This window comes from Schistocerca americana, chromosome X (assembly GCF_021461395.2).
Source record: "Schistocerca americana isolate TAMUIC-IGC-003095 chromosome X, iqSchAmer2.1, whole genome shotgun sequence".
NCBI classification, from domain to species: Eukaryota; Metazoa; Arthropoda; class Insecta; order Orthoptera; family Acrididae; genus Schistocerca; species Schistocerca americana.
Window position 1 is genome coordinate 922,090,375 of NC_060130.1, and position 25,589 is coordinate 922,115,963.

The window sequence follows — 25,589 nt, forward strand, 5'->3', positions numbered from 1 at the left end:
ACCAATAAGAATAATTATGAGAGGTGTACATACAGAACTGGGAACGACTGTACGACTGAGATACTGGTGGTTGTGCCAATCCGTGATATAGGCGGTGGCACGGTCTAGCGTGATCTGGCCTGACTCTTTGTTTACGAGGTCAGTTAAAGATTGGATCAGCTGGGAACGTAAGTGATTGGGGAGAGGTGGCCAGTTGTCAGGCGATGGTAGTACCATCGGTTGCTCTGGTAAATAGCATATGAGAGGGGGGAGCCGCAAGTTATAGGCACAAGATAAGCGTGCAAACACTTCCTACCGTTGAGTAGCACGAAGTAGGGCTGGGTTGCTCGAAGGTACTCGTAACGAACAATAGTGGCTGTTATTGGTTGGGGTACGGTGTATAAAATACTGTTGCCTATAGCACCGAACTGGGGTTCAATTATTGGTAAAATTTCTAGGGTGGCTTGTGGGCCATACAATAAAATCAGTCGCGAACCACGTGAACTAGCTGGTTTGGAGGTGGAGCATCTCGTTGCCTGGGACTATGAAAGTCGCATAGCCTCGATAGTAAGAAGTGTTAGTGTGGAAGGACAGTGTCAAACAATTCGGCTAATAGTGTGTGAATGTATGTTTGTGTTGTTGGGTGCAAAACAGCTCTGCTTAACCCTCACGCCAGGAAAAAAGGAGAGCATTCAAATGGCTCTGAGCACTATGGGACTTAACATCTGAGGTCATCAGTCCCCTAAAACTTGAACTACTTAAATCTAACCAACCTAAGGACATCACACACATCCATACCCGAGGCAGGATTCGAACCTGCGTCCGTAGCAGTTGCCCGGTTCAGGACTGAAGTGTCTAGAACCGCTCGGCCACAGCGGCCGGCTAAAGAAGAGGGAAGCAGGCAGTTTCTCCGCTAGACAGAACGCCAGACCTGAGGAGGCAAGAGTGGCTGCATTCATCTCTTCAGTAAATAAATCGATCACAAGAGGGTACGAACGAAGGTCATCAGTCCCCTAAAACTAGAACTACTTAAACCTAACCAACCTAAGGACATCACACACATCCATACCCGAGGCAGGATTCGAACCTGCGTCCGTAGCAGTTGCCCGGTTCAGGACTGAAGTGTCTAGAACCGCTCGACCACAGCGGCCGGCTAAAGAAGAGGGAAGCAGGCAGTTTCTCCGCTAGACAGTACGCCAGACCTGAGGAGGCAAGAGTGGCTGCATTCATCTCTTCAGTAAATAAATCGATCGCAAGAGGGTACGAACGAAGGAGAAATATAAAAGGTATCCGTATGCGAGGTTTTTCCTTCCCCCTTCCGCTGGGGGGAATAGCATTGGCTACCGACCAGGGTGCAGACGAAGACGAGCCTCGTCGTGATGTGTCAAATGGCTGGTTCAAATGGCTCTGAGCACTATGGGACTTAACATCTGTGGTCATCAGTCCCCTAGAACTTAGAACTACTTAAACCTAACTAACCTAAGGACATCACACACACCCATGCCCGAGACAGGATTCGAACCTGCGACCGTATCAGTCGCGCGGTTCCGGACTGAGCGCCTAGAACCGCTAGACCACCGCGGCCGGCGGTGATGTGTCAATAATGCATACATGAAAGAGATAGGTAGGCGATCAGTTTATGATAGCGAACACTGAAAGAATAACCCGATCAGCTGGGCACTCTGCAGGCGCTTACCGCACCATTAAAGGCACACGGCCCTGGAGGAGGGAAGTATAAGGTAATGGTTGAGGTTGGAATGAATAGACGAGCGACTCAGAGCAATGGTAGTTACCCAATGCAATGCATGGGCGGGGGAGGAACTGTGCTCTGTCTCCAAAGGAGCGATTTCGTCTCATGAAGAAACAGGGTGAGCTATGAAAAAAGGGGTACGCGAACTACTGCGACGTAGTACAATAAAAACTTTTATTCATTAGAGTGGAAGTCTCTTGCCAACTATATTTCCAACAAGATAACACATTACTGCTCTTGGGTGATGACGTCACATCACGGGTGCTAATCATTAACAATCTAGTGCTTATTTCAGCAGGTGCTTCAATCTTATTATGTCATGGGTGTATTTGTTTGAGTAAACAAACGGGTGTCTTTCACGTCCTAAACACATGGCGGAGCGCTGTATCCAAATGGTAGCAATGCCGATTTCCATGCTCGCTCATAACATCTTCACTTCATCACTAAATTACTTCATAAGAAGTCGGATGAATAACAGCAAAACTTGTGTTCGTCGGGGTGAACTCTTAAATGTGCAAACCGTACATGGGGTGCGAACAACAATTTTTCGCTCACGTGGGTGAAATATACTTAGTTTTATCCTATCACAAAATCTATTTCGCTTACCACTCTACAGCGAAAGGGTAGCGCACTTCTTCTCAACTTCAGGAGCGCATTCGACTCTTCTGTATTGAGTTCAAATGGCTCTGAGCACTATGGGACTTAACATCTGAGGTCATCAGTCCCCTAGACTTAGAACTACTTAAACCTAACTAACCTAAGGACATCACACACATCCATGCCCGAGGCAGGATTCGAACCTGCGACCGTAGCAGTCGCGCGGTTCCGGACTGAAGCGCCTAGAACCGCTCGTCCACCACGGCCAGCTATATGTGTCTTCGTTAGGAGCAAATTTATCAGTTAGTACTGCGTGTTATTAATTATCACTCTTGGTGTTCAAATGGGAAAATTACTTATTGAAACATGGTGCCATTTCAGGGAGAATGTCTATGAGAGTGGTAGAGACTTACGGCATTCATTACTTCATACCATAGCCGGCCGCTGTGGCCGAGCGGTTCTAGGTGCTTCAGTCTGGAACCGCACTGCTGCTACGGTCGCAATTTCGAATGCTGCCTCGGGCATGGTTGTGTGTGATGTCCTTAGGTTAGTTACGTTTAAGTAGTTCTAAGTCTAGGGAACTGATGACCTCAGATGTTAAGTCCCATAGTGGTTAGAGCCATTTGAACCATTTTTGAACTTCATACCATATCGTGATACTGATCCATAACTTTTCCATACGATAATTTTATTTAGAATTAAATATATTGGAATTGAAAATAGTGCTGTTGTCTGACCATTAGGTGTATCATGGGAACATGATAAAAATACTGGTTAAAACTATGGATTAACTAGACTAGTCAGCCTTGCAGGACAGGCGGGGCGTGTAAAGCTCTGATAACCTCTTTCAGAGAGGGAGAGTAGGGTGACGTCTTAGTTATCATAGCATGGGGGCATAAAATACATATTGTATATGTAGAATGTTGATTTGCAAAGGAAAATATCAAGGTGGTTGCTTAAGCCTGGTTCCCTTTTCTTTTGATTGATATAACTGGGAATCTCCTAAGTAAGAAGCAGTACCTTGGTGTTTAGTCCCTGGATCTAAGGGCATATGGATGTTTAGATCTCAGAGCGTATCTAGGGCGAGCTGGGAGTGGTGGAACATCCCTTTTCCTCCGCTTCACAGGTGGGCAAAACCTGCTGAAGGTCCGTCGCTTGTCTCAGAAGGCGGTGGGAGAAGCATAGTTCCTGAATAGGGTCTGAGTCTATCAAAATGGACGACCACTTTACGACCAGGCTGATGTAATTCTGCATTGACATGGGAAGAGATCCGAATGATTATTTATGTTCCATCATACAGAGGGGTAAGTTTCTTCACTGTTCCTTTCTTTATAAAAGGGATTTTTAGCAAAACCAAATCACCAGGTTTATAGGGGGGAGAATTGCATTTATGTTACTTCTTTCCATCTGTTTCTTGGTTGCTTTGCGGTTGTTCCCTGGCACCTTCTTCCAAATGGCCTTAAGGCGGTGGGCTAGCCCCTCAACTGCTGTCTGATCGATTCCCAGAGGTAATTTATCGGTCTCAAAGGGAGATTCCATAGGGTGGTCAAACACTATCTCATAAGGGGTATGTTCAGTGGCTTCATGGAAATGGCTATTGTATGCACTTGCCATGAATGGAATGTATCTTTGCCAGTCACTGTGGGCTGAGTTGTGGTAATAGGAAAGCATTTGTTTCACAGTGCGATGGACACGCTCAATGCGGCCATTTGCCTGGGGGTGAAAAGGTGTGGTTCTCCATTTCCTAATTCTCAGCAATTTGCAAATTTGGACAAATAAGGCAGACATGAAACTGGTTCTTTGAGCTGTTGTAACATCTTCAGGACTCCCGAAAGGAAGGACAAGATGATCCACGAAAGATCGTGCTACTGTTTCAGCTGACATGTCAGCGATGGGTACCAAATTAAGGTACTGGGAAAAGTGATCAATAATGGATAGATTATATTTACTTCCTTGTATACTTACGGGGGGAAGTGGCCCGACTACACCCAAAGCCACAAACTGAAAGGTTTTCGATGCCACAGGAAGTGATTGTAAGGAAATTTTAATTCGTGGGGGTGGTGCTCTTTCGGCACGTGGTAGGCAGTTTTTTATATACTCAGCAACATCTCGCCATCTTTTGTCCCACCAATACTTTGTGGCAATGTGGCCGTTTGTGGCTCTTTGTCCACCATGACAAGCTTGTATGCTGTCGTGGCACTAGGCAATAATTCTAGATTGCAGGACTGTAGGCATTACTATACGTTTAATAAGGGGGGGGGGGGGGTCTTGCGATATATAATTCCGTATTCTGCAACAAAATCCGGATGGCAGCAATACTGGCAACATTTTGCGTCATTCTCCTGCGAGTCTTCTAATTCGTCAATTAACTCATCGTCTGTTTGAGCTACTCTCACTTTTCTACTAAGATTGTCAGCAAAAATGGCTCTGAGCACTATGGGACTTAACTTCTGAGGTCATCAGTCCCCTAGAACTTAGAACTAATTAAACCTAACTAACCTAAGGACATCCCACACATCCATGCCCGAGGCAGGATTCGAACCTGTGACCGTAGTGGTCGCGCGGTTCCAGACTGTAGCGCCTAGAACCGCTCGGCCACCCCGGCCGGCGGGTTTCAGCATTATGGTGCAATTTTCAAGCTTTGTATTGGACTTGGTAATTATACTCACTTAACTTCAGGGCCCAGTGGGTGAGACGGGTGCTAGGGTCTTTTAAACTTAATAGCCACTGAAGTGCTGTATGATCTGTTACTTTACAGTAAACTTTCTCCCATAAAAGTGGCATTTAAAATAGTTGACTCCAAACATTAATGTCAGCAATTCTTTCTCCATAGTACTGTAATTAATTTCTGCTTAATTCAGCTGACGGGATGTGTAACCAATTGGTCTTCCTCACCATCAATAAACTGACTTAGAATGGCTCCCACTGCCAAATGGGACCACAGGAGAGAATGAATGGTTTTTCGAAATCGGGATAGATCAATAAGGGGCAACTAGTCAGAACATCTCTGATATGCTGCACAGCAGCCCTCTTACAACTAAGTAAGCAAAGCATTTGGAGGTGGCCGGCGCATTACGCAGCCCAAATGGCATTCTCAAAAAGATTCATATAGACCGGAGGGAACTACAAACGCTGTTTTTGGCCTGTCCTGCGGTGCAATCGGTATTTGGTGGTACCCACTCTTCATATCAATGGTAGTGAAGTATTTACAATTTCCTAGCCCGTCCATTGTTGCGTCGATACTTGGGAGATGTTAAGTATCAGGAGTGGTTACATTATTTGCCGGCCGGTGTGGCCGTGCGGTTCTAGGCGCTTCAGTCTGCAGCCGCGTGACCGCTACGGTTGCAGGTTCGAATCCTGCCTCGGGTATGGGTGTGTGTGATGTTCTTAAGTTAGTTAGTTTTAAGTAGTTCTAAGTTCTAGGGGACTGATGACCACAGATGTTAGTTAAGTCCCATAGTGCTCAGAGCCATTTGAACCATCTTTTTTGGTTACATTATTTACTGCTCTCATTTCGATGCAAAGACTGTAGGTCTTCTCTCTATTGCTGGATGCTGTGGCAGAGTGCCTCTAAGCACTTCAGTCCGGAACCGCGCTGCTGCTACGGTCGCAGGTTCGAATCCTGCCTCATTCATGGATGTGTGTGATGTCCTTAGGTTAGTTAGGTTTAAGTAATTATAAGTCTAGGGGACTGATGACCTCAGATGTTAAGTCCCATAGTGCTTAGAGCCAATTGAACCATTTTTTCTTGTCTCGATTGATTGATTTCTCTCGGACGATGACGACTGGAGACGACCAGTGGCTGGCGGATGGTTTTACTATTATTAGCTGGTGTTGGTGGTACGGTAGTCTATATGGTTTCAGCACAATGGGCCTAGCATTTCCAGCGGGAATTTCATGGTAAACAAGGGCAAATAACGCCTTTCCTCGAATAACCAGCAGTGTTCTTCCAAGACAGAGAACAATTTGTTTTGGGCAGCCGTAGGCAGATGAGCTAGCTTATCTTTAAATTTGTCTCGGAGCACGGAGCGATATCACATATGCTGCGTCCCGGAAGCCATTGTTTTGGGTAAGGTTTCAACTTCCCTTGTACGGGGTGGTTTTCTTCAATCTCGTGGCTGCTAGCTATAATGGTGCCACTAGGAGTTTCTACCTCTTTCATTCCGAAATTGTCCAAACGGACGGGAACATAAAATTTCTTTCCCTGCACATCCACTGTCGTTAAGCCACATTTAACATGTACCTATAATCTGTTGAGGGCACAGTTTTGACGGAGTGGGTCCACCAATACGGTTGTTCTCGGCAGTTCGTGGGATTAGACCCCAAGCCAGAGAATGCGTCTCGTGCCACCACTGATTCTGACAGTGTATGTAATGCCCACGATTGTGCTGAAGAAACATGTGGAAGGCACCACATTTCACAAGCACCTCGTGGCAGAATGGCGTGGAGGCCGCCGAAACGGTGGGTTTCCTCATCGAGATGGACAGTCAGCGTCCTGTAATCTACTACACGCTGATAGTGGTGGAGGAAATCATTCCCCTGGATGACGTCAGAATCTCGTTTTCGGATTACATTCATGTCAAAAGGGTAGTGGCTGGCTCCTATTTTTCAATTTAACTAGGCATTACCCAGCAGGTATGATTATTTCTTCGCTCAGACCGGTAGTGAGGTAACGGGGTGGTTTTAACACTCGTCTATCCCCATGTCCTATGTATGAATAGAATGCTGGTTTGCGCTCCAGTGTCGATAAGTAATCTTACATTTTTACCTCGAACTTTTCCATTGAGTAGGATATTCGCTACCTCATTTAAAACACCATGGCGGACTGGGTGCGTGAATTTTACAGGGGGCGCGGTCGGACAGCGTGACTTGCCCCCCACCCACCCCCCACCCCCCGCCCTCCCTCGCCCTCCCCCGACTGTTTCCCGTCTGATTTTGGGGTCATGGTGAATTGTTGGTGACTTGTTCCCTCTGCTGATGGTACGAGGGGCCCCCGTTTCCCGGGTTCTGCAGGCAGTTTCTGCTCATATGCTCTATGGTTCCACATCGAGAACAATAGGGCGTGCGGCACTGCACGGCAGCATGGCCTGCCTTGCGGCAGCGTTGGCATATCTGCTCGTATTTAAAAATTAGACGCGATTTTTCGTTCGGACGCAACGAACTGGCAATAAAATGTCCTACCTCCTCTCGTATCATCGCTAGTCGTGTGGCATCATGCAATGATGCGGGTGATACTATTTTTAACTCTTCTCCAACATACAGGTCGATTCCATTTATAAATATGTCAATTGAGTGTGCTTCTGCCTGATCAATTAACCCCTCGTTACGGGCGGAATCCGAACCCAGCATATTAGCGCGACAAGCGACAGCGCGGATTCAGTCAGCAAATGTCTCTACATCCTCCCCTAGCTTCTGGCGGAGGGTGGACAGCTCGTCCCTGTAATAGCTGGCGTCACACCTGTCCGAATACCTCTCTTTCAACCCAGCCTGTAACGTGGCAAAAGAGGTGGTGTCCCTAAGGTTCAAAATGGTTCAAATGGCTCTGAGCACTATGGGACTCAACTGCTGAGGTCATTAGTCCCCTAGAACTTAGAACTAGTTAAACCTAACTAACCTAAGGACGTCACACACATCCATGCCAGAGGCAGAATTCGAACCTGCGACCGTAGCGGTCACGCGGTTCCAAACCGAAGCGCCTAGAACCGCAAGGCCACACCCGCCGGCTGTCCATAAGGGTGTGAACTGATTTGATATATGTATGGGCTTCACCTGACAGTTTAAGCCGGAGTACATTTATTAGGAAATCGTCTGGCCAAGCGCATGCACGGCCTACATCTCAGACAGTTTGTAGAAAGGAATTAACTTGAAACTTCCTGGCAGATTAAAACTGTGTGCCCGACCGAGACTCGAACTCGGGAACTTTGCCTTTCGCGGGCAAGTGCTCTACCATCTGAGCTACCGAAGCACGACTCACGCCCGGTACTCACAGCTTTACTTCTGCCAGTATCTCGTCTCCTACCTTCCAAACTTTACAGAAGCTCTCCTGCGATCCTTGCAGTATCCTTTCTTTCAGGAGTGCTAGTTCTGCAAGGTTCGCAGGAGAGCTTCTGTAAAGTTTGGAAGGTAGGAGACGAGATACTGGCAGAAGTAAAGCTGTGAGTACCGGGCGTGGGTCGTGCTTCGGTAGCTTAGATGGCAGAGCACTTGCCCGCGAAAGGCAAAGGTCCCGAGTTCGAGTCTCGGTCGGGCACACAGTTTTAATCTGCCAGGAAGTTTCACATCAGCGCACACTCCGCTGCAGAGTGAAAATCTCATTCAGGAATTAACTTGTTGATTAGGTTTCCCGGAAAAAGTTGGAATGAAACTGACCGCAGGGAAGCTGTTAGCCAAAGTTACAATGGATGGGTGGGGTACTGTCCTACTTAAGGTGCTTGCAGCCGTCATTTGCGGCGCAGCAGGTTGTGTTTCTGATGCACTTAGATCGGCAGATTGGGTTTGAGCCAATTTTTGGCATTTTCCGTCAATTCTATCTTTCTCAACATTAACTTCTCGACTTCTACTTGCAGGGCGGCTACTGGGTCTGGTTTTTCCGTAGGCGGGGAGTTTCCTTCACCAGTGGCGTTACTACTGCTTTGAGGCATGGTTACAGTATTAGGACACCTAGTGCTCGCCAAAAACTTTATAACTAGAGCACAAAAAAGGGCCTACACTCGACCAGATGACGGCGTAGCTGGCGGCAAGGAGGCGGCGGCAAAGAAAAATGGATAGATGAACTTACAGAAGCTGTAGTTGCTGCGGTGGTGGTTCATCGACGGCTGCATCGCGTTGGACGAGGGCTGCAGGAAACACCGCGAAGATGATGTCGGCGGTGTAGACGGCTGTGCAACATGCCTCAGCTAGTCGGCCGGAACATTCGCGTATCCTGGATGGCGGCACGTGGCTGGAACATGTCACCATGCTGTATCGGAGTAGCGTGGAAGACGGCTACCCGCAGCGTGGCGAACCACCGGGCTGCCTGGGAGTGACAGCGGCGGCGACTGGCTGTGTGGCGCGGCGAGGAGCCTGGACACGCAAGCGGCCTGGCGTTCGCTGCTGCAGCTGTGAGGAGAGAACGCCGAAACGGCGGAAGGCTGCGTGGCGAACCACGAATGCGTGTTCTTGGTACTGCGCGTCGCATCTGGCGCGTCAAGCGCGAAGTGTTACTGGCAGTCTCATTGCGTACGGCATGTTGATAAGGTCGATAGGACGGGCCGAACGGTGAGCGATCCCACTTCTGACGCCAGATGTTAATGTGTCAGGATTGACGAGAAAGGGGAAGTAGTAGGCACCTGTTGAGGTAACAAATTTAAACATTTTATGATAGACATGATGGTTTATTTCAGTAAAAAGTGGTTGAAGGCGGGCCTAGAGAAGTCGCCGAAACTGAATGGGCTGCTGCCCAAGAGAGCGGGAGAGGAGAGCGTCTAACCGGTTCGGAAGCTGCCAGCAGAAAAGAATGGATTGCGTGTCCGCTCCCGGCGGCTGGTCGTGGCTCCACCCCCAAGTGACCGCCTCAAAACCTCCCTATTCGACAGCCAAATTGTAGACGCGAGGTTCGGTAGCGTTACCTTGTCAGCAACACGTGAGTTTAGCTGCTGATGCTTCAACACGTGAGTTTCGAAGTGGTCCTGTCCCGTATAATGCAACGTGACATACGAGCTCAAACTATCCGCGAGGCAGAAGGCACTAACGGCCCCCACTGTACATATTTCAATAAGATCTAGCTTCATTGTTCCTTGATCTGTTTAGACGAGTATCAAATTCCCTGTCTAAATTCTATTAAAAGAAGCTAATTACAAGAGCAAATGGGCTTGTTTCTGTTCTGCTTCAGCACACACTGAAATTACTGCTGGAAATCAGTCGTAACCTACTTCTAATCACAGCAGGAGGACCTCGTCGTCGAAGTGCAAATAGTGAGACACACACCAACATCTTCCCAGGTTCCTTTTAGTAAACTGCTTCTTCGTCACATTTTTGTCAGATTAGATTTTCATATTTTTTGTATCAGAAAGGATTTTCATATTTTTTGGATTAGAAAGTAAGTCAGGAGTATGGACCCAGATGATGATTTACTGAACGTGAAAAACTGAACAATACAATGGCACACTTAATTCTGAGAGGTATGTTATATTTTCAAACGTTTAGCAATTAGAAAACTCCAATGAACATTTTAGAAAGGCAAAAAGAAGTGAGCGAGATCTGACAGATCTTTCTCAACTTTTTGGAAGTGAGACTACAGGTATAAAACGTCATTCCGTGATACCAGAATGTAGTCGAGAACTCTGAGCTGTGACTGACCAAATTCAAATACTAGAGAGCTCTTTTCGAAATATCTCCTGCCCTCTCTGCATCAAAATTCGTTCACTGGTATTGTAATTAGTTATTATCCTACACACGGTTCTAGTATCACCATCTCTCACAGTGTCGTTGGTTTGCCCTTCATTCGGGAGACTGGTATGATCCAACAGTCCTCGCTAGTCTATCCACTGCAAGTCTCCACATCTCTGTATTATTACTGCTTACTACATGCAAATCCACATCCTTACTCCATAAGACGCCTCACGATGTGTGTCGTAGGGTGTGTCTACTACAACCATCTTTTCCACCCCTTCTCTGTTCCATCTGTAAATGGCGTATGGAAGGAATGATCGCCAGTACACATCCGTGTGAACTATACCTTCTCTAATTTTCTCGTTGTGATCATTTGGCGAGAAGTGTGATAGTAAGTAGAAAATTGGCTGATTCTTGCCGAAAGTAATCTGTCGGAAGCATGGGGTAACTTATCTATTATAAAGAAATTAGAGGCATCTGCATAGACTGAAATCTAGAAAGAGCTTTATCAAAACGTCAGACATACTCACAACTACAGATGAAATACGTTTGTATATGTGGTGTCTGTTCTTTTGGACATGTCTGAAAGGATAAACACCACACATAGAATTGTATAGATACACGTCAACGGGCATACATCTATTTCAGTGCAAATGTATACCATCATTCTTCTCTTGAAGTAATACAGTTAAGCTGCTAGCAATGGGGAAAATGAACGGGGTCACAACATCAGTGGATAGCAGCACTTAGGAACTTGGGTTTGGGTCGGACATGAAGCGTTTCCGGATGGCGAAGGCGGCTAACACAGCCGTTCTAGAGAAGCGGAGCATCCAGGTTTGAGTCCCGTTCGGCAAATTTTTCAATTTCAGTTTCTAAATTAATTAAACCCCCAAGGCAGTTTTGTGATACTGTTTTTCAGTTACAGATGAAATATCCCGGTTACTATTCTCCCTGACAGGAAAAGAGTATCTGAAACTCTCCCACTTGGTTATGACAAGGGGTGACTGACATGGAAGGCCCTGCACTGTTTGAAATCAGGGGTAGACAGATATATGGCTGATGTGGAAAGATGGGATTATGGAGCTACGACAAAGAAGACAACGTCAACTGCGACTGTACATAAGGTCAGATGGTTAGTGTTATGCTTCAGGCTCAAATGTGTCCATCCTGACTTGCATCGAGCCTCAAGGAATGTTCCAGATATGGCCTAGTTTTGGTCACTTTTTAAATAATATAATACTTGGTAAATGTGTCAATATATGTTTTCCTAACACGAGAATAACAATAACAGTGTTTTGAAGTTTCTATGTAAAACCTTTCCGTGATGCACAACGCCTCAGTAGTAGTGTCTGTCAACGGAGTTTGTTGAGCGTCCCTCTAACGCTCTCGTGCTGATTAAACGATTCTGTGACGAATCGCGTAGCATCACGTTGGATCTTCTACATTTATTCTGTTAATCCAACATTCTAAGAACCAAACTGAGAGCAGGACTCAATAATAACTCTAACAAGTGTGTTGCAGGCCACTTCTTTTGTGGATGAATTACTTTCCCGTGAGGTTCTTCCAATGAATCTCAGCCTAGTATTTGATTTCCCTTAAATCTATGTAGTCATTTCAATGTGGATCACTCCGGATGGTTAATTCGAAAAATGTAAGTTAATGCAGATGAGTAGTAAAAAGAACACAGTAACGTTCGAATACAGTATTATTGGTGTGCTATCTGACACAGTCACGCCTATAAAGTATCTAGGGGTACCGTTGCAATGCGACATGAAATAGAAAGAGCAGATGAGGTCGGTAGTAGTAAAGGAGAATGGTCGACGTCGTTTTATTGGGACAATTCTGGGAATGTGTAACCCACTTACAAATCTGATTGCGAATAGAACACTTGTACGGCATGTTCTTGATTACTGCTCGAATATTTAGTATCCCCCCGAGGTCAGATTAAAGACAGACATCGAAGAAATGCTGTGCTGCCAGGATTGTTACCGGTATGTTCGATCAACACGTAAGCGTCACGGGGATGCTTCGTGACTCAAATAGAAATCCCTGGAGAGGAGATGACGTTCTTTGCGCGAGACAGTGTTGAACGTCTCCGGCCATCCTGATTTAGGTTTCGCCCGCATCTCGTGGTCGTGCGGTAGCGTTCTCGCTTCCCACGCCCGGGTTCCCGGGTTCGATTCCCGGCGGGGTCAGGGATTTTCTCTGCCTCGTGATGGCTGGGTGTTGTGTGATGTCCTTAGGTTAGTTAGGTTTAAGTAGTTCTAAGTTCTAGGGGACTTATGACCACAGCAGTTGAGTCCCATAGTGCTCAGAGCCATTTGAACCAAGCCATTTGATTTAGGTTTTCCGTGATTTCCCTAAATCGCTTCAGGAAAATGCCGGGATGGTTCCTTTGAAAGGGCACGGCCGATTTCCTTCCCCATCCTTCCCTCACCTGAGCTTGCGCTCCTTCTCTAATGACCTCATTGTCGACGGGACGTTAAACACTAATCTCCTCCTCCTCCACAGTGTTGAAAAAATTAGAGAACTGTCTTTTACGGCTGACTAGTACGCTTCTACTACCGCCAACATACGTTTCGTGTAAGGTCCGCGAAGAGAATGTAAGGGAACAGTGGCTTGTACAGAGGTATATTGGCAGTTGTTTCTCCCTGCTCCATTTGCGAGTGGAACCAGAGGGGGAATGGCCAGGAGAGGTACAAGGTACTCCCTGCCATGCACCACGCCTTCGGAACGTGTATATGCATGTAGATACAGATATATGTAGATGTAGACTGTCACGGTAGATACTCTTTCCGATGATTTTCCACTGATATTGTAATGGATCAGTTGTGTATTTCTCCGCCTGTGTACGTGCAGTACATTATGTTTACGTACATTCCGATGCTCTGCAACTCTCCCTCCAATCCATTACAGGCTTCTGGCGTTGCTACAGTCCTACAGGAAACTACATCGTCTACGAAAAGCGTCATGGAATTTCTCGTGTTACCCAGTAGATAAGAAACGACTCTGCCGTATTTCAAAAGATGGTTGAAAAATGCTCTGAGCACTATGGGACTTAACATCTTAGACCATCAGTCCCCTAGAACTTAGAACTACTTAAACCTAACTAACCTAAGGGCATCACACACATCCATGCCCGGGGCTGGATTCGAACCTGCGACCGTAGCGGTCGCGCGGTTCCAGGCTCAAGCGCCTAGAAACGCTCGGCCACTTCGGCCGGCTGCCGTATTTCCTGAAAATATCTTTACATCTTACCCCATACATCTGTTCCGTCGAGAGCGATGTACTGAGTTCTATCCACACGGGAGTCCTGAATGTAATCATAAATGGGATTCGATACTCGATAAACTTGTATTTTTTTCAATAAGGAACGGCGTGGTACTGTATAAAACGCCTTCCTGAAGTCAAGCAATACAGCATCAAATCGGACGCCTTTTCACACGGCTCTCGTGGACGAACGAAGTGATCTGAGTTTCGCAGGATATCTCTTTGCGGAGTCCGTGTTTATTTTTATTGAGCAGACTTTCTGCTTATTGTAGTTAAGGTTCGATCTCGTTCTACCATTTTTACCTCCGACTATTTCTTGATACCTCGTCACACAGGAGATGGACGGGGAAAAAAAAAGAAAAACCGCGATAAATGCATGCTTGAATATTAATACAGATTCTAACCAAGCCGTCAGGTTGCAATGTTGTTAATACGTTCCAAGTGTCAGCCGTGGTCACAACGGTGTTCAGCGTAGTTGTGAGTGAATTATGTCGGAGGTCAGTGCATTCGAATTTGGGCAAATTGTTGGTGCTCTTGTGGTGGATACTTCAGTAACCAAGGTACTCGAAGTGTGTGGTGTTTCAAGGAAATCGTATCGAAATTTAACACCACATACAGGGAAAGCGAAACATCATCATCCGGTATGTCACAACGCGGAAGAAATTTTGTGTTGAGTTACCGCGACGGACGGTCATTGAAGAGGATTGTGACAAGAAATAAGGGGACGCCAGCAGCAAATGTCGCTGTAGAACTCAATGTCACACTGGCGAACCCTGTCATTACCAAAAAAGCACGAAGGGAGCTCCATAAGCAAGTAATTCCAGGGCAATCTGGAATTTCAAAACCATCAAAGATGAAAATGTCCGGAAGAGGATAACGTTATGCCGAAGTTATAAAACGAGGTTTATGGAGCAATGGAAGAAAGTAATTTGGTCGGACGCGTCTTGTTGCACACTATTTACAACCTCTGGACGAGTTTATGTCACGAGAGTGAAACATAGCAGGGGTTCGGTGATGATTAAGGTAGTCATACCGGGATATACCATGGTCCCCATGGGTACACTGCAAGGTCGCATTAATACCAAGAATGTTTCCACAGTTTTGGCTGATCAAGCCAATCCCGTGGTACAGTGCTTGTTCCCCAGTGGTAATCCCGTGTTTCAAGATGACAGGGCCCCTGTTCACATAGCTCGAATCATCCAAGATCGGTTCTGTGAGCACTTGGATGAATTGTCGCATGTCTCGTGGCCACCACAGTTACCAGATCTCAGTATTTAATGATATTTGCCATCTACTTTGAAGAGAAGGGTGCGTGATTGCCATCCACTTGCACCACCATTACATAAACATGCTCCCATTTTTCAGGAATAAGATATAAGAGTCCCTTGAAACCCCTACCGGATCTGTATTTATCCACTTCTACACAACTGGAAGCTGTTTTGAAGGCCAACGGTTTTCCTACGCCTCATTGCGTTTGGAAATGCGTTGTGTTTTTAATGTTTTTATATTTTTTTCCCGCGGCATCCACCAATTATTTTGTATAAGGGCGTTCAAAAAGAAACGATACGGAGGCATAATTACAGAAACCAGTACCTGTATGTTAGAAGTACTGACGCTGGCTGTTGATACACTTGTCCTACTGTGACACAAGGCGGTGAATGGCTGTCTCATAAAATTCCCGGGGCTACGATGGGAGCCAGTTCCGCACGTACAGCTGGTCGTCATCGTCCACACGGGTGCAGGAAAGGTTATGCTGACTTTCTTCTTTGACCAAGATGTCCCCCTTCTGATTCACTTCCTGCAGCACGGGACAACAGTAAATGTCCATCGTTACTTGCAAACCTGTACCACCCTTCGCCAAGCGTTCAAATCAAAATGACCAGGTAATCTCACCCGTGGGGTCATTCTGCTCCACGACAATGCAAAGCCTCATACGGCCAACACAGTCGCGGCACTCCTGCAAAAATTCAAATGGGAGGTTCTCGACCACACTCCATACATTCCGGACCTCTCTCCGTGTGATGAAGCCATTTTTGGTCCCTTAAAAAGGCTCTGATGGGCAAACGGTTCCCATCGGATGACAACGTCCAGCTGTACGTGCGGAACTGGTTCACATCGCAGTCCCGGGAATTTTATGAGACAGCCATTCACCGCCTTTTGTCACAGAGGGACAAGTGTCTCAACAGCCAGGTTCAATACTTCTAATGTACAGGTACTGGTTTCTGTAATTATACCTCCGGCTCTTTCCTATCCGAACGCCCCTTATGTTAACCTACCCCTTATTCTAGTCAAGTTGTGTAATCTACATCTACATCTACATCGATACTCTACAAATCACATTTAAGTGCCTGGCAGAGGGTTCATCGAACCACCTTCACAATTCTCTATTATTCCAAACTCGTATAGCGCGCGGAAAGAATGAACACCTATATCTTTCCGTACGTGCTCTGATTTCCGTAATTTTATCGTGGTGATCGTTCCGCCCTATGTAGGTCGGTGTCATCAAAATATTTTTGCATTCGGAGGAGAAAGTTGGTGATTGGAATTTCGTGAGAAGATTCTGTCGCAACGAAAAACGCCTTTCTTTTAATGATTTCCACCCAAATCCTGTATCATTTCTGTGACACTCTCTCCCATATTTCGCGATAATACAAAACGTGCTGCCTTGCTTTGAACTTTTTCGATGTACTCCGTCAGTCCTACCTACTAAGGATCCCACACCACGCAGCAGTATTCTAAAAGAGGACGGACAAGCGTAGTGTAGGCAGTCTCCTTAGTAGGTCTGTTACATTTTGTAAGTGTCTTGCCAATAAAACGCAGCCTTTGGTTAGCCTTACCCACAACATTTTCTATGTGTTCTTTCCAATTTAAGTTGTTCGTAATTATAATACCTAGGTATTTAGTTGAATTTACGGCTTTTAGATTAGACTGATTTATCGTGTAACCGAAGTTTAACGAGTTCCTTTTAGTACTCATGTGGATGACCTCACACTTTTCGTTATTTAGGGTCAACTGCCACTTTCGCACCATTCACATATTTTTTCTAAATCGTTTTGCAGTTTGTTTTGATCTTCGGATGACAGTGTCATGTGCAAACAACCAAAGACGGCTGCTCAGATTGTCTCCCAAATCGTTTGTATAGATAAGGAACAACAAAGGGCCTATAACACTACCTTGGGGAACGCCTGAAATCACTTCTGTTTTACTCGATTCCTTCCAGAAATCACTTCTGTTTTACTCGATTCCTTCAGTTACTACGAACTGTGACCTCTCTGACAGGAAATCTCAAATCCAGTCACATAACTCAGACGATATTCCATAAGCACGCAATTTCACTACAAGCTGCTTGTGTGGTACAGTGTCAAAAGCCTTCCGGAAATCCAGGAATACGGAATCGATCTGAAATCCCTTGTCAATAGCACTCAGCACATCATGTGAATAAAGAGATAGTTGTGTTTCACAGGAACGATGTTTTCTAAAGCCATGTTGACTGTGTGTCAATATGCCGACCGCGGTGGCCGTGAGGTTCTGGCGCTGCAGTCCGGAACCGCGGGACTGCTACGGTCGCAGGTTCGAATCCTGCCTCGGGCATGGGTGTGTGTGATGTCCTTAGGTTAGTCAGGTTTAAGTAGTTCTAAGTTCTAGGGGACTTCTGACCTAAGATGTTGAGTCACATAGTGCTCAGAGCCATTTGAACTGTGTGTCAATAGACCGTTTCCTTCAAGGTAATTCATACTGTTCGAACACAAATATGTTCTAAAATCCTGCTGCATATCGACGTTAACGATATGGGCCTGTAATTTAGTGGATGACTCCTACTGCCTGACCAGCGCAACTTTCCAGTCTCTCGGTACGGATCTTTCGTCGAGCGAACGGTTGTATATGATTGTTAAATATGGAGCTAATACATCAGCATACTCCGAAAGGAACCTGATTGGTATACAGTCTGGACCAGAAGACTTGCTTTTATTAAGTGATTTGAGTTGCCTCACTACTCCGATGATATTTACTTCTACGTTACTCATGTTGTCAGCTGTTCTCGATTTGAATTCTGGAATATTTACTTCGTCTTCTTTTGTGAAGGCATTTCGAAAGGCTGTGTTTAGTAAATCTGCTTTGGCAGCACTGTCTTCGATAGTATCTCCATTGTTGTCGCTCAGAGAAGAAATTGATTGTTTCTACCTGCTAACATACTTCACATATGACCAGAATCTCTTTGGATTTTCTGCCAGGTTTGTAGACAAAGTTTCGTTGTGGAAACTGTTATAGGCGTCTCATATTGAACTTCGTGCTAAGTTTTGAGCTTCTGTAAAAATCGCCAATCTTGGGGATTTTGCGTCTGTTTAAATTTGGCATGTTGTTTCGTTGTTTCTGCAACAGTGTTCTAACCCGTTTTGTGTACCGAGGAGGATCAGCTCCATCGTTTGTTAGTTTATTTAGTATAAACCTCTCAATTCCTGCCAATACTATTTCTTTGAATTTAAGCCACATCTAGCCTACACTTATATTATTAATTTGGAATGAGTGGAGATTGTAGTAAGGGTTTTTTTTATCTCTATTTACATACTGTACATATTCATTACTTTTCCGATCCACCCACAGAACATTCGGCATTCTTCAGTAATACACAATTTCAAGAGATTCTACTCTCTCCGTCTCTTTAATGTTTATCGTCAGTGTTGCGCTTCTACGAATATTCAGTTATGAATAATTATTAGGTGGGCTAATGCATTGGCAGCTAGGGGCCATGTAGATATAAAGAAATTTTTTAAAAAATCTTGAGTTTTGTATTGATAGTCCAGAAAGCCTGTTATCCCGAGAAGTTTCCACGCACTGGAAATACGGCGCTTGGTGACTGCTGTCATTTGAGATGGTACATCCCCGAAATACCTAGGATAAACTTTAACAACAGACGCGGCCGCGCGCTCGTGTCCTGTTGTCACGTTTGCAGCTCTATCGGCGAATGTTATGAAAGCCAAAACAGCGTGTTTTTACAGCTGATGGGACCATGTCACACCGGACGAGCTTTGCGGCTCTGTGAATAGGTGGCGGCACCTTAAACGTGCGATAGTTGACTGCTGTCAAAGTGTGAGAAAACCTGACTATGAAACTTCCTGGCAGATTAAAACTGTGTGCCCGACCGAGACTCGAACTCGGGACCTTTGCCTTTCGCGGGCAAGTGCTCTACCATCTGAGCTACCGAAGCACGACTCACACCCGGTACTCACAGCTTTACTTCTGCCAGTATCTCGTCTCCTACCTTCCAAACTTGACACAAGCTCTTCTGCGAACCTTGCAGAACTAGCGCTCCTGAAAGAAAGGATACTGCGGAGACATGGCTTAGCTACAGCCTGGCGGATGTTTCCAGAATGAGATTTTCACTCTGCAGCGGAGTGTGCGCTGATATGAAACTTCCTGGCAGAATAAAACTGTGTGCCCGACCGAGACTCGAACTCGGGACCTCTGCCTTTCGCGGGCAAGTGCTCTACCATCTGAGCTACCGAATCACGTCTCACGCCCGGTACTCACAGCTTTACTTCTGCCAGTATCTCGTCTCCTACCTTCCAAACTTTACAGAAGCTCTTCTGCGAACCTTGCAGAACTAGCGCTCCTGAAAGAAAGGATACTGCGGAGACATGGCTTAGCCACAGCCTGGAAGGTAGGAGACGAGATACTGACAGAAGTAAAGCTGTGAGTACCGGGTGTCAGTCGTGCTTCGGTAGCTCAGATGGTAGAACACTTGCCCGCGATAGGCAAAGGTCCCGAGTTCGAGTCTCGGTCGGGCACACAGTTTTAATCTGCCAGGAAGTTTCATATCAGCGCACACTCCACTGCAGAGTGAAAATCTCATTCTGGAAACATCCCCCAGGCTGTGGCTAAGCCATGTCTCCGCAGTATCCTTTCTTTCAGGAGCGCTAGTTCTGCAAGGTTCGCAGAAGAGCTTCTGTAAAGTTTGGCAGGTAGGAGACGAGATACTGGCAGAAGTAAAGCTGTGAGTACCGGGCGTGTTTCGTGCTTCGGTAGCTCAGATAGTGGAGCACTTGCCCGCGAAAGGCAAAGGTCGCGAGTTCGAGTCTCGGTCGGGCACACAGTTTTAATCTGCCAGGAAGTTTCATATCAGCGCACACTCCGGTGCAGAGTGAAAATCTCATTCTGGGAACCTGACTATATCACCCCGCTCACACGGGACTCCCAAAACCGGATTCCGTAAACCGATTTCCTAATAACGATTCTAGGTTGTCATGCAAACACTTCAAAATCGGTTCTGGAAATCCGCTTCTAGTTGCCGGTTTTCCAATACCGCAGTTAATTTTCGCTCCCATGTAAACGCAACGGGTTTTGAACCGTGCTTGAGCTGTCAGTTTTCGTTTTGTTTTTACAAATTTTTCGCTAAAATGGACAAAGTGGCTTTTTTCACAGTGAAGAATAAGTTGAAATATTACACTGAACCAGTATACGCCTCGTCTAATTGAAGAGAAATAGCGATTGTGCAAACTAAATCAGAAACTCTAACAGCTGTTTAGTAGGCGCCATATTTAACTGGGGTAGCAAATCTGCTTCAGACTTTAACATGTAAACACGACAATGAAAGACAGTTTCCGAAATTCCGTTTTCGTCTTTCGGAAGATGCGTCGCATGTAACCGTAGTGCATGTCAGCTATATGGAGACAGATACTCGTACATGCCGCGCGATGGAATGAATCCAGCCGTTTAAATGAACTGGGGAGAGTAGCCGCCATTTTCAAACTAAATGAATACGAAACAAAGGAAACACTAAGTAAAAACTAAACCAAACCAGTAGAGACTGAAAAATATCGCTTCAGCTCTTCTGCTGTAAGGTTTATTATCATTTACCATTATTGTTATTATTATTATTAGTTTCCTGTACTTAGACCACAACTGGTTCCGGGCATGTCTAAAAGAACAGACATCACGCATTCGTGTAATTGATTCGCCTCAGTAGGCAATGAGTCCACAATCTTAAGTGCGGGTGAACATTTGCGTTCGTCCTCCAGCGGGAATCTAAAATTAGCCGGCATGGAGGGCATGGATGGGGACACTGCCTCTGGATCACGGGGTCCCGGGTTCGATTCCCGGCCGGTTTGGGGATTTTCTCTGTCCGAGAACTGGGTGTTTGTGTTGTCTTCATCATTTCATCATCATCATCATCATCATCATTCTTGACAGTGGCCCGATTGGATTGCGTGAAGAAATTGGACTGTGTAAAAATTGGGACTTCGTACGGACGCTGATGACCGAGCAGTTGAGCGCCCCACAAACCAAACATGGATGGGGACTGTGGATAGGTGGCCTAGATAGGAATGCGAGTTGGTCGGGGGTGAGTCCCGAGATAATCAGCGCACTTGCGGTAAACACTGTGTACGGATGGCACAGTGGTTAAAGCAACTACCTAGTCAGCAAGAGATCCCAGGTTTGCGTCTCGGTCCAGCACACATTTTCACTCGTAACTGAAGACTCCATATGATGTCCCGATGCAGCTGATATCATTAGTTCCTTCCCTTTCTTTTCTTTCTCCCACCTCCACCTTCAATTTACATCACATGTACCTCAGCTGTGTATTTCGCGTGGTGTCTGTTGTTTTGGACATACCTGAAGGGACAGACACCACGCATTCGCACGGTTTTCAATGTTAAATGTTTTGGATACAAAATGATCTTTAAAAATTAATAACTCAATAACGCCTTAAGCAGTTCAAACAGACGAAGTGTCAGTTGATGGGTGTCAGTGAGTACTATCGATTTGTTTGAATCGATTTTCTGTTAATGTTACTTATTTACAATTACAAATTTGAATGTACTGGGTGGATATAATTAAAGTGCAGCTACTCACCGAGATCCAGCAGGGGCTGTAATTATCGTATGCCAGCAAAACTTGGTGCATATTCTGACATGTTAATGCGGAATGGATTTGTTCTGGAAAAAAATTATTCTAATTTTGGCGACCAGAACCAAATCTAGCACTGTAAATGCAAGAAAGATGTATGTAAATGTGTCCGTGCGTAACGGAGTAGGAATAACACTTGAACATAAAAGATCAAACAAGTGAGAAAAGCATTATTTTGATTTAGTTACACAGTTAGTTCAATGTGAGCACTGTAAACCTGGACAAAATGCTGCATCCGTAAAACGATGCTATCAACAGTTTCTGATAGTAATTCTGATGGAATCTGAGCAACCTAATCCTGTATAAAGTCTTTCAGATCAGGTAGAGACCGAACATGCCCCCGGTAAACGTGTTGCTTTAGGTATTCCCAGAGCGTAAAATGAAATGGATTTAGATCAGGTAATCTTGCAGGCCATGCATCAGGAAGTAAAATGATCGTGGCAGGTTGCGTCAAGCAGGTTCAAATGGCTCTGAGCACTATGGGACTCAACTGCTGTGGTCATCAGTCCCCTAGAACTTAGAACTACTTAAACCTAACTAACCTAAGGACATCACACACACCCATGCCCGAGGCAGAATTCGAACCTGCGACCGTAGCAGCGACGCGGCTCCGGACTGGATCGCCTAGAACCGCACGGCCACCACGGCCGGCCGTCAAGCAGGTCTTTCACTGGGCGAGTGACATGAGATGTAGCCCCGTCTTGCATGAAAACAGTGGTTTCCACACAGTTGCGCTTTTCCAAACCAGGATTTACATGTTGTGCAGGCTGGTCTCGATAACATGCAGTCGTCGCGGTATGGTAGATGAGGAAATGGTAGTCACTTAGGGAGAAGTCAAAATTATAATATCAAAAACTTGGATGCCTGGTTACTAAATGGCATGTTTATATTCAATGAAATATATAAATTTATAAACAATGTTGTTTTGCACTATTATGTAACAGCTCTCGTTTACAAAATGAATCAGAAGAGAATACTGTTTTGACAAACAATAACAGCAGATGGGGTTAAAAACGGTCAAGGAAACATTTTATTGAATTAAGTTGAAGGAATAAATGTTACATGGTCACGAAAAAAGGAAAAAGACCAATATAACAGTAATGAAGAAAACCAGCTCCCAAATCGAGAATGATGCTTATGGAATCACGCTTAAACTCCATTTATGGGCTGTAAGGGACATGAAATTCACAAAAATAATAGCTGGGCAAAATTTGAATAAGTGAATGTTTCCTTCTTAGTTTGCAGTTGTGTTTATACATAAATCACAATTACAGGGGCGTGACTCATACCACCATGAACAATACGAATTTGCCGCCAAACCAGATTTTACATCCGTGCCGTATTTCTCTGTCCTTCCCATAGTCTGCACAAACTAGGCACTTTTCCCCGCCAGTTTCAATAACGTCCGATTTACTATCACACAGTACCGTCAAATGCAGCAGTTAAACTCCTCTTGGGACCCACCCTGAACAATACGAATTTGCCCCCAAACCAGATTTTACATCTGTGCCGTATTTCTCTGTCCTTCCCATAATCTGCACAAATTAGGCACTTTTCCCCGCCAGTTTCAATAACGTCCGATTTACCATCGCACAGTACCATCAAATGCAGCAGTTAAACTCCTCTTGGGACCCATAGTTTTCTTCTGAAGTATTGTTTTCCTCTTCTGCGAAGCATTCTATTTCTCTTAGTTTACCCTTCTCGCCTTCTTTGGTCTTTTATCTTCAAGATTTTTCTTCATGGGGGACTCAACTGCATACTATATTACCGTTTCTGCCCTTGTCTATTTTTCGAGGCGTTGCTACGATCTGGAATTGGATGTATCTCGGCAAATGAATTTCCTCTGCTGCACCGTATTGCATGCCGAATTTTATTTGAGTTAATGTGTCTTTCAGACAGAGGATCATAGACTGCAGATACGTCTTTCTTATTGAAGCCTCGAATCCAGCTCACACTAAGTGGTTCTTGCTTCCTTTCAGAAATGCTGGGATTCCTCTTCATACAAATCTCTAACGAATCTCTACCAGCTATACGCGCAACTGAGGTGAAATTGTTCCCTTCTGCAAATTAATGTGCAGTGCTTCTAAGATCCAGAGGACCGGTGCCACAAACATTTTTGCTAACGTCTTGGTACGTTCTGCAATTTCTTTCTCCTGCTGAACGGTGAACACCGATTTGCGACCCATTCTAGGGGACATGTCCATTCCCTTCTTTATTCTCTCGTAGAGGGTGCTGGAAGGAATTCCTTTTTTTCCACTGACATTATAGATTTACCATATTTTTAAGCATCAATAGCACCTTGCAGCTGCTCTTGTGTCCATGTGGCCTTATTCGAAATTTTCTTACGATTTTTCACCGTGTATATGAGAGTAAAATCGAAAATACATCGCAGTTCAGGTTATAGATCAAACTGTCACACTGATATCTTACATGTAACCAAGACATAAATCACAGGTATTCTACTAAACTAATAAGAATACTCAGACATACCTGGGTTAAATCACACAAGACGAATTATAAGAAAACTGATTAAATATTTAAGGTGTGTCTTGCTGCCAGCCGAAGTGGCAGTCCGCCTTTTGCCGCGGAGCAGCTCGGACTTGTTTACGTCTCGGCTGCGAACGGTCGCGGAAGAAGCGGTGTTTACACCGTCGTCACTCGCGTGTGTTACTGTTTGAATGGAACGCAATGGCACACAATTTCCGAAAAACCACGATACAGTTCACGTTCTGTAACGAGTCTGCAAGACCGAAGGCTTTCGAAATCGAACGTTTCTTGAGGGACGAAGTGCATCTTAATTACACGGAGATTATTGGAATTCATTTATCAATCGTGAGCAGCACTCTTTACGTGAAGATGATTGACGACGCAGCATGTGATAGGATCATTGAAGCCGCCAAACGAGGATTCCAGTTCCGACACTCCGATGGTCATATTGGCGAAGTTTTAGTCGCTCATTCGGGCCTGGGCGTGCGTACGATTCGAATCTTCGAGCTGCCTTTCGAGGTACCCGAATCATTGGTCACTGAATCACTCCAGCCATATGGCAGAGTTATTAGTCATACGGCCGAACGCTGGGCAAGTTTTAGCACGTATCCAGTGCTCAATGGTGTCCGACAGGTGCGAATTGCCCTTACAAAACATGTGCCATCGTACATAAACATCGGCGGCTGTAGAGCTATTGTCATCTATGATGGACAGCCCAGGACATGCTCCGGGTGTGGTGGTGAAGGACATCTTCAATCAGCGTGTATGCAGAGGAGACTCGTGCAACTCCCCAGCGGAGACTTCCAGAATCTGACCACACCAACGTCACTGCCGATGACTTACGTGACGGCACTTCGCGGGGAGGTGACGCCGAGGTCGGAGCGCGCCATCGAACCGACGTCGCAGTTGATTGAGGTGCCTTCGGACGCCACTGAAGAAGGAATGGCTGCGACCAACCTCCAATCTCAGACACTACAGGTGGCGCAGAAAGAGGATGAGAGTATCACAATAGGCATGGAAGCTGAAGTGGAACGGCCCCAGGGGATTGTGGCGGCGGCGGGAACGCAGGAGATGCAAGATGCGCCAACACCAGAGGCCGAGGTTAGGGCCCGCAAACAACGCTCGCCAAAGCGCCGCAAGAAGCGCCGACTAAACTCTGCGGAGACGCTCCCTTCTCTTCTAGGGAGCCCAGACGAGTCTAACACTATGGACCTGTCTGACATGGAACCAC